The 12,269-nt window shown below is 38.7% G+C and overlaps 1 protein-coding gene across 4 annotated transcripts in view; it reads left to right on the top strand.

Annotated features, from left to right (window-relative positions):
• The first annotated feature begins 3,438 nt into the window (after positions 1-3,438).
• Positions 3,439-12,269, top strand: part of Nt5b (5' nucleotidase B) — a 589,792-nt gene continuing 580,961 nt past the window's right edge. For all 4 annotated transcript variants that reach the window (XR_016546972.1, XM_090374117.1, XM_090374115.1 and 1 more), the window contains exon 1: positions 3,439-3,564. The gene's annotated coding sequence lies outside the window, so the exon portion shown is untranslated. The remainder of the gene's footprint in view (positions 3,565-12,269) is intronic.

The following is a 12,269-nucleotide window of genomic DNA, read 5'->3' as shown; positions in this document are numbered from 1 at the left end:
TGGTCAGGATCTTATACGTTGTTGGGAGGCAGGTGATGGCCTATATTTACCGGGTTTCTTGTATCTTTCGACTTTAGGCTTCAGATATGTGATTCCTTTAGTGAGAAACTTCGAGATTGTCTCTGGGTGCCTTATAATTTGGGTGAACTGCTCTGCCAGTTACTTTTTTGTACAAGCCAGCTTCTTGCACCAGTAGTTGTGGACGTTATCTATTCCCGGAGTTTCCCAGTTGTGAGAGTTCTTGATCGTTTGTTTTACTTCTTCCCGAATATCCCACCCTCTCATTTCTTGCATGTACGTCCTTGATTTTCTTGTGTTCTATTCATATCCAGGTGGTTCGGCTGTTATGTCTTACTTCCCTGCTCAATATGTTCCCCCCAGAATTCCTCCATCGTCTTCTTCTCGGGTGGTCTGTTCCCTTCTTTCCGTCTTCTCCGAGATTCTGTAGAAGCCTCTTTGATCCTCATCGAAGTTTCGGTTGTTTATTTTCCTCTGGGAGCTCTCTTTGTATCGGCGTGGTCTCTTGCTGAGTGCAAGGAGGTTCTGCTTCAATGTGTCCAAGTACTCTCCTATTCTTTGATTTTTTTAGTCTCATGTTTGCTGTGGATGCTGTCTCTCTTGAGGATGCTCTTCACTTTTCCAATTAAATTCTTACTCCTATTGCCCCATTGGTACTGGGTAAATTGGCCTATCTTGACTCTTAATTCTTCTATTTTCTGCTGAAATCTTTCCCAAGCTGATGGTTTCTTCTGATTTCGGTTCTTCTGCTGTTGGTCTCTCGATTCTCTTCCATTAATCCTCGTGGCTACTACTGCAGCACAATACACGGCTGTGTGGATGGCCTCCAGTGTTGCAACATTTCTGTCGAAATAATGCGCTATTATGTTGATCTGTTTAAGGTGGTCTGTGGCTCTCCACAAGGTTCTATCCAGCCTCTGCTTCGATATCACGTTAGTCTTTGTTGGGTCCATACCTTCGAATTCTGTAGGGCCTTCTTCCACTCGTCCACTATTCTGGATATCATGACCTCGTCTCTTTCTACTTCAGCTGCTGCAGGTTGTTTGTTCTTCCTCCTCCTCTGGTTCGGTGGTGGTATGTTCTTCCTCCTCTGATTCCGTGTTCTTTATACTTTGTAGTTGATCGCTCACGTCCTACTTGATTTTTTCCAAGATTGCAGGAGCTATCAGGTTCTTTGTGATGATCGCCCTTGTCTGGTCTGCTATTCGCTGTTTTGTGACCTGAATATCCGGGAAGCCCCAGCCATTTGGTATGTAGTCTCGTCCTGTAAGTTGTCATATCTGTCTCCAGCTTAGTTATTTCGTAGTATGCTTGCATGATGTACGTATTCATTGCGATGCTCCACTTAATGCAATGGCGTTTTCTCCCATCCTGGGTGGTCACTATTGCAGTTGTGCAGGTAACACTTCCAGTTGGTGGGGCTGGATGGTCTTGCCCTTCTCTTGTGGTAGCGAAACGGGGGACAGCGCCACTCTCTCCACTGTCTTCCTTGGGAGACCGTCTCTGATTTTTAGAACCGACCCTTCTGCCTAAGGCCTGAACGCGAGTGACTTTATTCTGTGCCACACTCGATGCAGTATGATTAATATTTCTTTGCGACATCATCCATCTATGCAGGTTATTATTATTATTAGCCATATGGTGCAAGGATGCCCGAGGCTTATTCTGCGCCAGCCAAAAGAAAAAAAAAAAATTCCCTGAGTTATCCCGAGAGAGAGAGAGAGAGAAGTAGAAAGGAATCACCAAGAAAGAGAAGAATGATGAATCCAGCTCAGGATCCCTGCGTGTGCCAAGCCCATACTCACCAGTTGTGAGCCTCTGGGGTTAATTCGAGCCATGCAGGTTGAATGTCGATTCGTCAGAAAATATGACTTTGAATTTCGATTATTCAGAAAAGATTGCGTTCGAGCGTTTTAGCCCAAGAAATTCGCTTCTTCCTCATTTGTTGGGTCAACAAAGGCTTCTTCTTGGGCCGATAGGCATGCAGACCACATTCTGAAAGCCGTGTTTGGAGAGTTCGTGCACTTGTTTCAGCACCATTTCAAAGAGGCCATTTCAAAGTTCAGTTTTAGATCAGGAGCACTAGCATGGCGATTACGAAGGCAAGGCGTAGCCGTTTCAAATATCGATCTTGGGAAGGCGTGGTCACTCTCTTACACCTGATCCAGGTCTTCTCTTCACATCACCGGTTTCACGCTTTATTTCAGCACCTTGGATACTGTTGACTGGTTGCAGCCTACTTTTTTCAGCGATAGCGCATGTAGAAACCCCTTCCTGGGACAGAGCAACAGCTACACTTTTCATTCTTGGAGGCAACTGAACACATGGAGCCCTGCTTACACCTCCGCAAAACAGGATACTAACGAGCGTGTATACCCTTTCAACACCGTATTTCTAGAAGCGGCCGAATTACCTTGCAATTATTGTCTGATACAATAGAAGCGTTATCTGATGCAATACCTTTGCTTTTCGACAAAAAAAAAAAAAAAAAAAAAAGACTGTAATCAACAATACTTTATACATTTCACTACAAATGTTACTTTTTTTAAGGTGACGAAGGAGTTTTTTTTGTCCGCCCTTGTATACTCCTAGCATTGGTGTAAATGCAAGTATACATCACCTGTTCTTACTCTTAGTTACCACAACACAGCACATGTATTTACTTGTTCCATGGTGACTTCGAGCAGTTTTTGAAATCACCAGCACCTTGCTTTCCAGGCTGCTGCACAGTCAAAGAGAAACAGTGGAAGAATCATTTTCACTCTTCCTGTGGCTACTGTAATATATTAGTCCGTTTATCCCCCCTCCCCTCAGCTATCAGTTTTCTTGTAAATTATAAGCATTAGTATTAGCATTAGCATTAGTAGAGGCATTTGATGCAAGAAAGCAAGCTTATGCAGCATCAGCCAAAAAAAAAAAAAAAAAAACCCCACTTCCACTTCACCCCTCTGTTCGTTCAAAATACCTGTCCAGCTGAGTCTTAAACTTATTTAGGCTATCAACCTCCACCACAAGGGATGGCAGTCTGTTCTACCAACCAACCACCCGCTGGCTAAAGGCAAATTTCCGCACGTCTATCCTACATCTGTCTTTCCTCAATTTGAATTTATGCCCTCTCAGGTGATTTTTCTGAGCTAGAGGAAGAATCCCATCAGCATTGAGCATGCTTAAACCATTCAAGGCTTTAATTGTATGCAGTATGATTAATAAGCAGTATGATTGAATATGGAAATGCAGGATCTCTGTTCTGCTCCGAGAGACAAACATGTTTTGCACATGCTTACTACTAATTCATTTACTAATTCATTTATCATGTCTCTTGCTTTTTTTTTTTTTTTTTTTTTGGTAAGTGTGCTACGCTTCTGTAAACAACATTGCAACACCGGGAATGCGCATTGATTTTCCGCTTTGCTACATGACGTGAGTTTGTAATGAGTAAGTTATTCGGCGAAGAATTCTGTCACATTAGTGGAGTGTGTTGTTGTTGCTTAGTTTATAAAGCAAGTGGGGTTTCATAGAGCAATTAGTTAATTTTGAGCCGTCTAAGTAAGTTGACATTTGCAGCAAATTAATAATTTTCCTTTCTTTCTTTATTAGTAATTTTTGTAGTATAAAATTAATCATTTCGATATCGTGTTTAACCTTTTCTTCTGACAGTGTATCGTAGATAGCGAATTTGCTTTGGACGGCAGTTACAATTTTATTAAGCGAAGAAAGATGAAACACTAATGATTTTCCGAAATTTTGCGTATTTCTTTAAGGTTCTTCTGCACTTTTAAACATTAATAATTTTTGATATACACTAGTGATAAAATAAAACTGTAAACAACATTTTTAAATATTAAATTAAATTTCACTTGTTTGTGTTTCAATGAAGAGCGATGGAAAAGTTTATCACAATTGAAGAAAAGGTAAACTGGGTTCTCATGCTAGTTGACTTCAAATCCATAACCGATATCTGGAATTACTCAAAGTACTATTTAAAAAAAGAAAAAAAAAAAAACAGTAAAATACTCCTTTGCATAGAAATTCCATCATGAACTGGATGAAGGAGCAGAAACTAGCTCATCGAACGATAATACACTTGCTATCCGAAGGCTGTTCAATGGTGAAACAAAACCGCAATAAATCGATTAATTAAAAAATAATAATTATGAAGTCAAGAGCTGGTAGGCCAGCCGTGAACTCGAGCGAATTCAAGTTGTTGATGAATTATTGCACAGAAGTAAAGAAACAAAAACAGCCATTTATCATCCGCATCAAATGTGGTAAATAAAAAATTTATCTTTAAGCTATAAATTATTTTTATAGTTTTATTTTATCGCATGAAGATAAAAATTTATTAACTTTTATAAAAGTGCACGAGGATTATATCATACTCTAAAGTGAGGAGAAAAACAACAGGTGGCCCACTCAAAAGACTTTCTTTTACATAGCTTTCGTATGGAGTGGGAAGCCATGGAGGCTTTTTTTTCTTTCTCACCCTTACTTTAAGGTCACTTGTAGAGATGTCAGATTTTTAAGTGGTTTCCAAAGTTTCATATACAACTTAAAAATTTGACAACTTTATATACCACCAGTCTGAAATGTGCCAGAGTAAATGATCTCATTTTCTCTAATGTGAAAATTGACAGTAATAAGTATATAATCATATTATAATATTAATATTTTAATTATTTGATTACTTATAATAGTTCTTTAATTAATTGATAAATTTTATTATAATTACATAAAATAATTTTTTTATATGGACGCTACATGTTTTTATACTAATTAATTTAAATAATAACAATCATGGTCGTAGTTTAAAAATGAATTGCAAATTCTGAGAAATTTCTTTTGAATTATTCCTTCACTTCATTTGGTGCTTCTGCTGAATCAGCCAAGACACTTTTCTCATACCCTGTTTACTCTACTGACATTATCTATAAATTCACACACAGAACCATTGTCATAACATGTAATATGAAAGTACATGGGCAGATGCAGCCTTTGTGACAATCAATCAGTCAAAATTATTTTATTGTTTATTGCTATGTAAAGGGAAGGGTTTTTGTAAAGGTGACTACAGAGGTCTCAGACAGTTTTTAAATTCTAAAGAGTGGGATCAACTGATGATATTACCAATGGTGAATTCTAAATGGGAAGCCTTTGCTTTTCATACCAAGAAATACTGTTCAAGGTTCAGGTCTAAATGGATGTTGGATGAATTAATGAGGCTCCTGGCAGAGAAGAAAAATTCATGGGATACATATAAATTATCAGGTGACACAGAAGCCTACGAGAGATATAAGCTAGTGTGTAATTAAGTCACAAAGGAGGTTAGGCGGATGAAGGCAGATTACGAGAAATCTTTGGCTATATCAGGCTTAATGGCCAAGTTTGCAGATGATACAAAGGTTGGCGGGGTTGTTAATGACACTAAAGACAGTATGCTACTGCAACAGGATCTAGAAAAGTTAGGCAGATGGGCAGAGAAGTGGCAATTGAAGTTTAACATAGACAAATGGAAAGTACTGCATATGGGTAGCAGTAACCCAAGACAGATGTACCAACTCTGTGGTACTACACTCAGGGAGGTGGAGAATGAAAAAAGACCTAGTGGTAATTGTGCAGTCAGATGTGAAGTTCTCTGAGCAGTGCAGACAGGCTGCTAGAGCAGGTCATGGAGTTTTGTCAGTGTTGTATAGGAATTTTGCTAGCAGAGACAAGGAGGTGATTATCCCTTTGTATAAGGCAATAGTCAGGCCACACCTTGAGTACTGTATATAGGTCTGGAGGGCTCATTTTAGGAAGGATGTAGAGTTGCTAGAACGTGTACAGAGAAGGGCAACAAGATTGGTGAGAGGAACAAAGGGGTACGCTTATGAAGAAAGGCTTAAGTTCTGCAAGTTGCAGCATCTGGAGACGAGGCACCTGCAAGGTGATATGATTGTGATGTGTATAAGGCCTTGAATGGTTTGAGCAGGCTCAATGCTGATGGGATACTTCCGCTTGCTCAGACTAAGAACCTAAGTGGGCATAGATTCAAATTGAGGAAAGATAGTTGTAGAATAGATGTGCAGAAGTTCGCCGTTAGCCAATGGGTAGTTGATTGCTGGAACAGACTTCCATCTGTTGTGGAAATTGATAGCTTAAATAAATTTAAGGCTGAACTAGATAAACATTTGGAGTGACCGTATGGGGGAAACGGAAAGGTTTTTTTTTTTTTTTTTTGCTGTATAAGCTTGCTGTCTTGCATCATATGCCTCAACTAATTCTAATGCACCTATTCAAGAAGCAGGTTATCACACATGAAGGATATATATAACAGGTTCAGTTACAAAACTGACATAAGTGCAATTAAAAGAATTATTGTAACTAAAATCAAGTACGCACGCAGAGTTGTCCGCTTCAGTATCGCCTATGGACAGACAGTAGGAGCATACATATAGAAAGCTAAAGGTGCCTCTGTAGCCAGGTGGGAAGGAGCAGCAGTGCGTAGCACACGCTTCTTGATTAGACTGGGGTTCGAGCCCATCACCACCAAATACGGAGGATGCGGAAAGGTCAGGGAATGACCACCGCATATCCCGGAGCAATATGGCCTTAGTTGCTAATGCTCCTAAAAAAAACCAAATAACAAACGTAGAAAGCTAATCTAATATACAAAAAAATTTAACGAAAGCTATATACTTCTGATAAAAAATGATTAATATTTCACATGTGGTATTCTGTATTTCATATTACAAAGAAAAAGATAATAGTAAATAATATTTTCAACTGACACAACTAGAATATAAAATCACTCTCTCTCTCTCTCTCTCTCTCTCTCTCTCTCTCTCTCTCTCTCTCTCTCTCTCTCTTATAACAATTCATTAAAATACACAGGCCATATTGTGATAACTTATAGCATTTGCCGTATAGTGCAAATAAGCCACTGACTTTTGCTGCCCTGGCAAAAAAAAAAAAAAAAAAAAAAAAACCACCACTACAGAGTATTGGTGGTTTTTTTTTTTTACAAGAAAAATTCTTGGACTTAATGTATTGAAAAATGTTCAGCAACCTACAAAAAAAGTATGTACCATGCACTACTTGCATGTCCAATATGATGCTTCCCTTTACTTTTTATGATATTTATTTTAAATCGAATAGCTTCCCTTTATTTTTTTACAGTGTCACGCATGGTTTGGTTACCAACATTATAATGGTTCTTTAGAGATTTAATGGATGCACTGTTTTCAAACATTTGGATAATTTCAAGTTTTCAGTTTTACTGAAAGCACAACTCTTGCATTTGCCCATCATTTTCACGATTTCTAAACAAAACAAAAAAAAAAAAAAAATACCGACATCCCTGACATCCACTTGATATCGATGGGTCAACTGTTGATGATCCTGCTCATGTAGCTAACAAACTGAATGAATATTTTGCATCGACATTCACACATGAGGAGTTATTCAGCGAGGGGAATGCCAGAGGTGTATTCAACTCTGGCAGTAAGCTAAAGAATCTTGTAATAACTGAGAGTAAAGTGGAGGAGAAATTGTTGAAGATAAATACAAGAAAGACACCTGGGGTAGATGGGATCTATCCAGTTATATTAAAGGAGGCAGCAAAGGAAGTAAGCAAACCCTTAGCCATAATTATGAGAGCTTCCTTGGACTCAGGGGAAGTACCCATGGACTGGAGATGTGCAAATGTGACCCCAATTCACAAAGGAGGATCAAAGGGCGACACAAGTAATTATAGACCTGTTAGTTTAACTTCTGTTCCAGGGAAATTAATGGAGGGACTGGTTAAAGAAGCACTGCAGGATCATCTAGACAAGACTTCAGTTATAGCTCAGACACAGCATGGTTTTGTTAAGGGCAAGCCTTGCCTGACCAATTTGATTGGATACTATGATGCAGTCACAAAAGAACTGGATGCAGGGAATAACTTTGATATTATATACTTGGATCTTAGAAAGGCTTTTGATACTGTTGCACATGGAAGACTGCTGCACAAATTGGAGCAGTGTGGCATTGGAGGCAAATTGCTGCTATGGATAAAGGGGTGGTTGAGGGGGAGAAGACAGAGAGTGGTAATCAGTGGACACTGCTCATCGTGGACTAATGTTATTAGTCGAGTCCCTCAGAGTTCAGTTTTGGGCCGATTATTGTTTTCTGTATTTGTAAATGATATTGATGATGGTATATCCAGCTTAATGTCCAAGTTTGCAGACGATACGAAGGTTGGCAGGGTTGTCAAGGACACTACTGACACTATGCCATACTGCAACAGGATCTGGAAAGGTTGAGCAGATGGGCTGAGAGGTGGCAAATGAAGTTTAACATTGACAAATGTAAAGTACTACATATGGGAAACAGCAACCCCAGAGCAACGTATCAACTCTGTGGTACTACACTGACAGTGGTAGAGAATGAAAGGGACCTGGGGGTGGTCGTGCAGGCAGATATGAAGTTTTCTGAGCAGTGCAGACGGGCTGCAAGAGTAGCTTATGGTGTATTGTCAATGATATATAGGAATTTTTCTAACAGCGATAAGGAAGTGATTATTCCCTTGTATAAGGCAATGGTCAGGCCACACCTAGAGTACTGTATACAGGCCTGGAGGCCTCATTTCAAGAAGGATGTAGAGATGCTGGAACGAGTACAGAGAAGGGCAACAAGATTAGTGAATGGAACAAAGGGGTGCTCTTACGAAGAAAGGCTTAAGTTTTGCAAATTACAGTGTCTGGGGACTAGGCACCAGCGAGGTGATCTGATAGAGGTGTATAAAGCCTTGAATGGTTTGAGCATGCTCAATGCTGATGGGATTCTTCCTCCTGCTCAGAATAATCACCTGAGAGGGCATAAATTCAAATTGAGAAAAGACAGATGTAGGATAGACGTGAGGAAATTTGCTTTTAGACAGCGGGTGGTTGGTTGGTGGAATAGACTTCCATCCCTTGTTGTGGAAGTTGATAGCCTAAATAAGTTTAAGGCTCAGCTGGACAGGTATTTCGAACGAACAGTGGGGTGTAGTGGAAGTCGTTATTTTTTATTTATTTATTTATTATTATTATTATTTTTTTTTTTTGGCTGATGCAGCATAAGCTTTCTTTCTTGCATGAAATGCCTCTACTAATGCTAATGCTAATAAATAACGAAACAAAATTTGTCCTTTTGTGGTGCGAAAAAATAAACAATCGACGCAACGCACTAAACCAAACCACACTAAACATTTGCATTATGACGTGACTTACTAAACAAATTAAACTAAAGATAATAAGTACACTTATCTCCCAATGACGACTTATAACGGTGTTTCTTGTTGCTTTTTTACGACTTGCAAAACATCTGTTTATATCTATTCTAGTTATTACTTGAATTTTATGGATTTCTTTGTGATTTTTTTTTTTTTTAAATTTAATTTGGAATCTTGAAGTGTCCCAGTTAATCTGCTTCCTGGTTAATCCAATCCTGGTAAATCGAGAGTCTGCTGTATCTTGAATCATAATCGACACAAGTTCTTTTTCCCACATTTCCATTGTTTCTTGGACACCATCAGAACGTATACCAACATGATCACGAGAATCACCAGATGTGATTGGGGCTTCAAACGCAGGATCCTAGCTATAATATATAAAGCTGTCTTTCTACTGGTGGTTTGCTGTTTTGCGAGCGCCTGGTTTCACAGGATTACCGTTGAGCATTTTAGAAAAAAGCTTAATACCATCTAGTGGCACATTATTCTCATTGTAACCAGAGTGTGCTACACTGTTAGCATGCTAGGGCTCCAAGTCCTTGCAGGTGCACTTACAGGTGGCTACAAGGGGGGACTCCATTACCATCTCAAGAAAGCACTTGCAGTGACTGTAATGGACTTCACTATCAAGTTAACAACATCGAACAGAAAAAAAAGAAATATAATGAACTACCTTATCCAAATCTGGCAGCAGGATTGGAATACCTCAGCTAAGGCAAGAACTACTTACAGGTTTATTCCCACTTTATCTATGCCCTACCCCTGCTCTCTTCCACGGTACTCACCTGGACTCTATCTAATATACCTTATAACTGGACATGGGTCCTTCAATGCTAAGCTCACTGAACTAGGTATATCTGACTACTCTCTCTGCCACTGTGGAGTCGAAGAAAATTGGGAACACGTTCTCTACAGCTTTCACCTTTATCATCAGCATTGAGCCTGCTTGAACAGTTCAAGCAGGCTCAATGTGATGGGATATTTGCTGAGATTAAGAACCTTGAGGGGGCATTGATTGAAATTGAAGAAAGAAAGAATAAATGTGCGGAAGTTTGCCTTTAGCCTGAGGGTAGTTGATTGCTGGAACAGGCTTCCATCTGTTGTTGTGGAAGTTAATAGCTTAAATAAATTTAAGGCTGAACTACACAAACATTTGGAGTGACTGGATGGGTGATATGGGAAAGTTTTTTTTTTTTTGCTGAAGCTCTATAACAGGGGTTCTTAATCTTCTTAGTTCCACGGACCCCTTTGCCAGTCAGGTGAATGCTACAGACCCCTTCTCAGAATAATGTTTTTAAATGCATAAAATAAAATTACAAAAAAACCAGTTTAATGAAATAATTACCAAAATTTAAAAAATATATGTTTCTTTCTTAACACATTGAATAATAATACAATACATTTAAAATATAGGAAAGTTGAAGTTAAATTTTATTTTTTAAGGACATATCAGTGTTAAGACTGTTGTTGTTTATCTTGAATAAGAACATTAAACTGTGGTGTGGTATTTGACAAGGCAACATGCATGCCATGTTGGACATCTAATCGATTTCGATTTTTTGTTTTCATTGTTACAAGTGCTGAAAATCCCGATTTGCACAGATATATTGTTGCAAATGGTATCAAAGCTTCCATAGCTCGCTTTACAAGACGAGGATAGGCTTCTCTCAGGGAACACCAGAATTCTCCAAGGCTTTTTTTTTTTAGGTGAACTCCAATCGTAGTAAGTTTTTTGACCTAAGATCAACGAGTTCATCTTTGGTTAAGTCAACATCTTCGATACAGTTTATATCAGAAAGAAAAGGATTTCGGATCCATGGTTCAATTTTCATGCCATCAAGATAGAAATAACTTTTAAAAGAGTTCTGTAATGTTTCCAAGTGTTCACAGATATCTCTTTTCAAAAAAATTGAGAGAGAAGTTTGCATTTCAACTACATCTTGGTAAAGCACTTCCTGCAACAGTGGAAAGTTTGCAAGAATGTCGGTCTCTACTCTCTTCTTTCATATTGGTAACTTAGCCAAGAAAGCTTATAATATTTCAGTTGCATCCATAATGGTGACTTCATGACCTTGAATGGAAAGATTTATCTCATTCATATGGTGAAAAATATCTGCCAGGTAAGCCAACCCATGGATAAAATCCTTCCTTTCAAAATGTTCCAAGAGTGGGTTTTCTCTTTCTTCCAGAAAAAGTGAAACTTCTGCCCTTATTTCGAACAAGCGCTTCAAGACTTTTCCTCTTGAAAGCCAGCGCACTTCTGTGTGGTAGAGAAGCACTTCATATTCTGCTCCCATTTCTTGACAAAATCTTTTAAAAATACGATGATTCAGAGAACTTCTTTTGATAAAGTTGATAACTTTTATGGCTGTTGGCAATACTTCTTTCAGGGTTGTTGGAAGAGTCTTTGTTGCCAGTGCATGTCTGTGTAAAAAGCAATGAGTGACGATGACTTGAGGAGCTTCTGTTTTCACTAAATAACGTTTCTAAAGTAACAAAACCAGATGTATTACCAAGCATTGCAGGATTTCCATCAGTGCAAAGAGAATGAAGTTTTCCTTTCCATTCAAAGTTTCGTTTGTAAAAAAAACTTTTTACCATTTCGAAAACATCGACAGCCTTTGTAGTTTTCGAAAGAGACTCACAAAATAAGAATTCTTCTTTGATGGCGTCAGCATGCACATAGCGAACAAAAACAAGGAGCTGGGTACATTGAGAAATGTCTGTAGTTTCATCCAATTGCATACTGAAGGGGAATGGCGAGGCTGCCATTTCCTCGATGACCTGCTTCAAAATATTAAGACATATCAACTATTCTAGAATGTATTACATCATTTGACAAGGGAACAGCTTCCAGTTTTTTTTCTCTGTCCCAGTCCACAGACCAGTTCGACCATTTCCAGTGCACATGGCTTTACTAAAGTCTCTCCAATAGTGTGGGGCTTCTTTTGCCTGGCAACCCGGTAAGCAACTTTATAGGATGCTTCAAGAAAAGGTTTTCGTGAAATGGCAAATCCAA

The sequence above is a fragment of the Mastigoproctus giganteus genome, chromosome 5 (assembly GCF_048544385.1).
Source record: "Mastigoproctus giganteus isolate SK-2022 chromosome 5, ASM4854438v1, whole genome shotgun sequence".
Taxonomy (NCBI): domain Eukaryota; kingdom Metazoa; phylum Arthropoda; class Arachnida; order Uropygi; family Thelyphonidae; genus Mastigoproctus; species Mastigoproctus giganteus.
The sequence above is the reverse complement of the archived record's forward strand: the minus strand, read 5'-3'. Positions and strand labels throughout refer to the sequence as shown.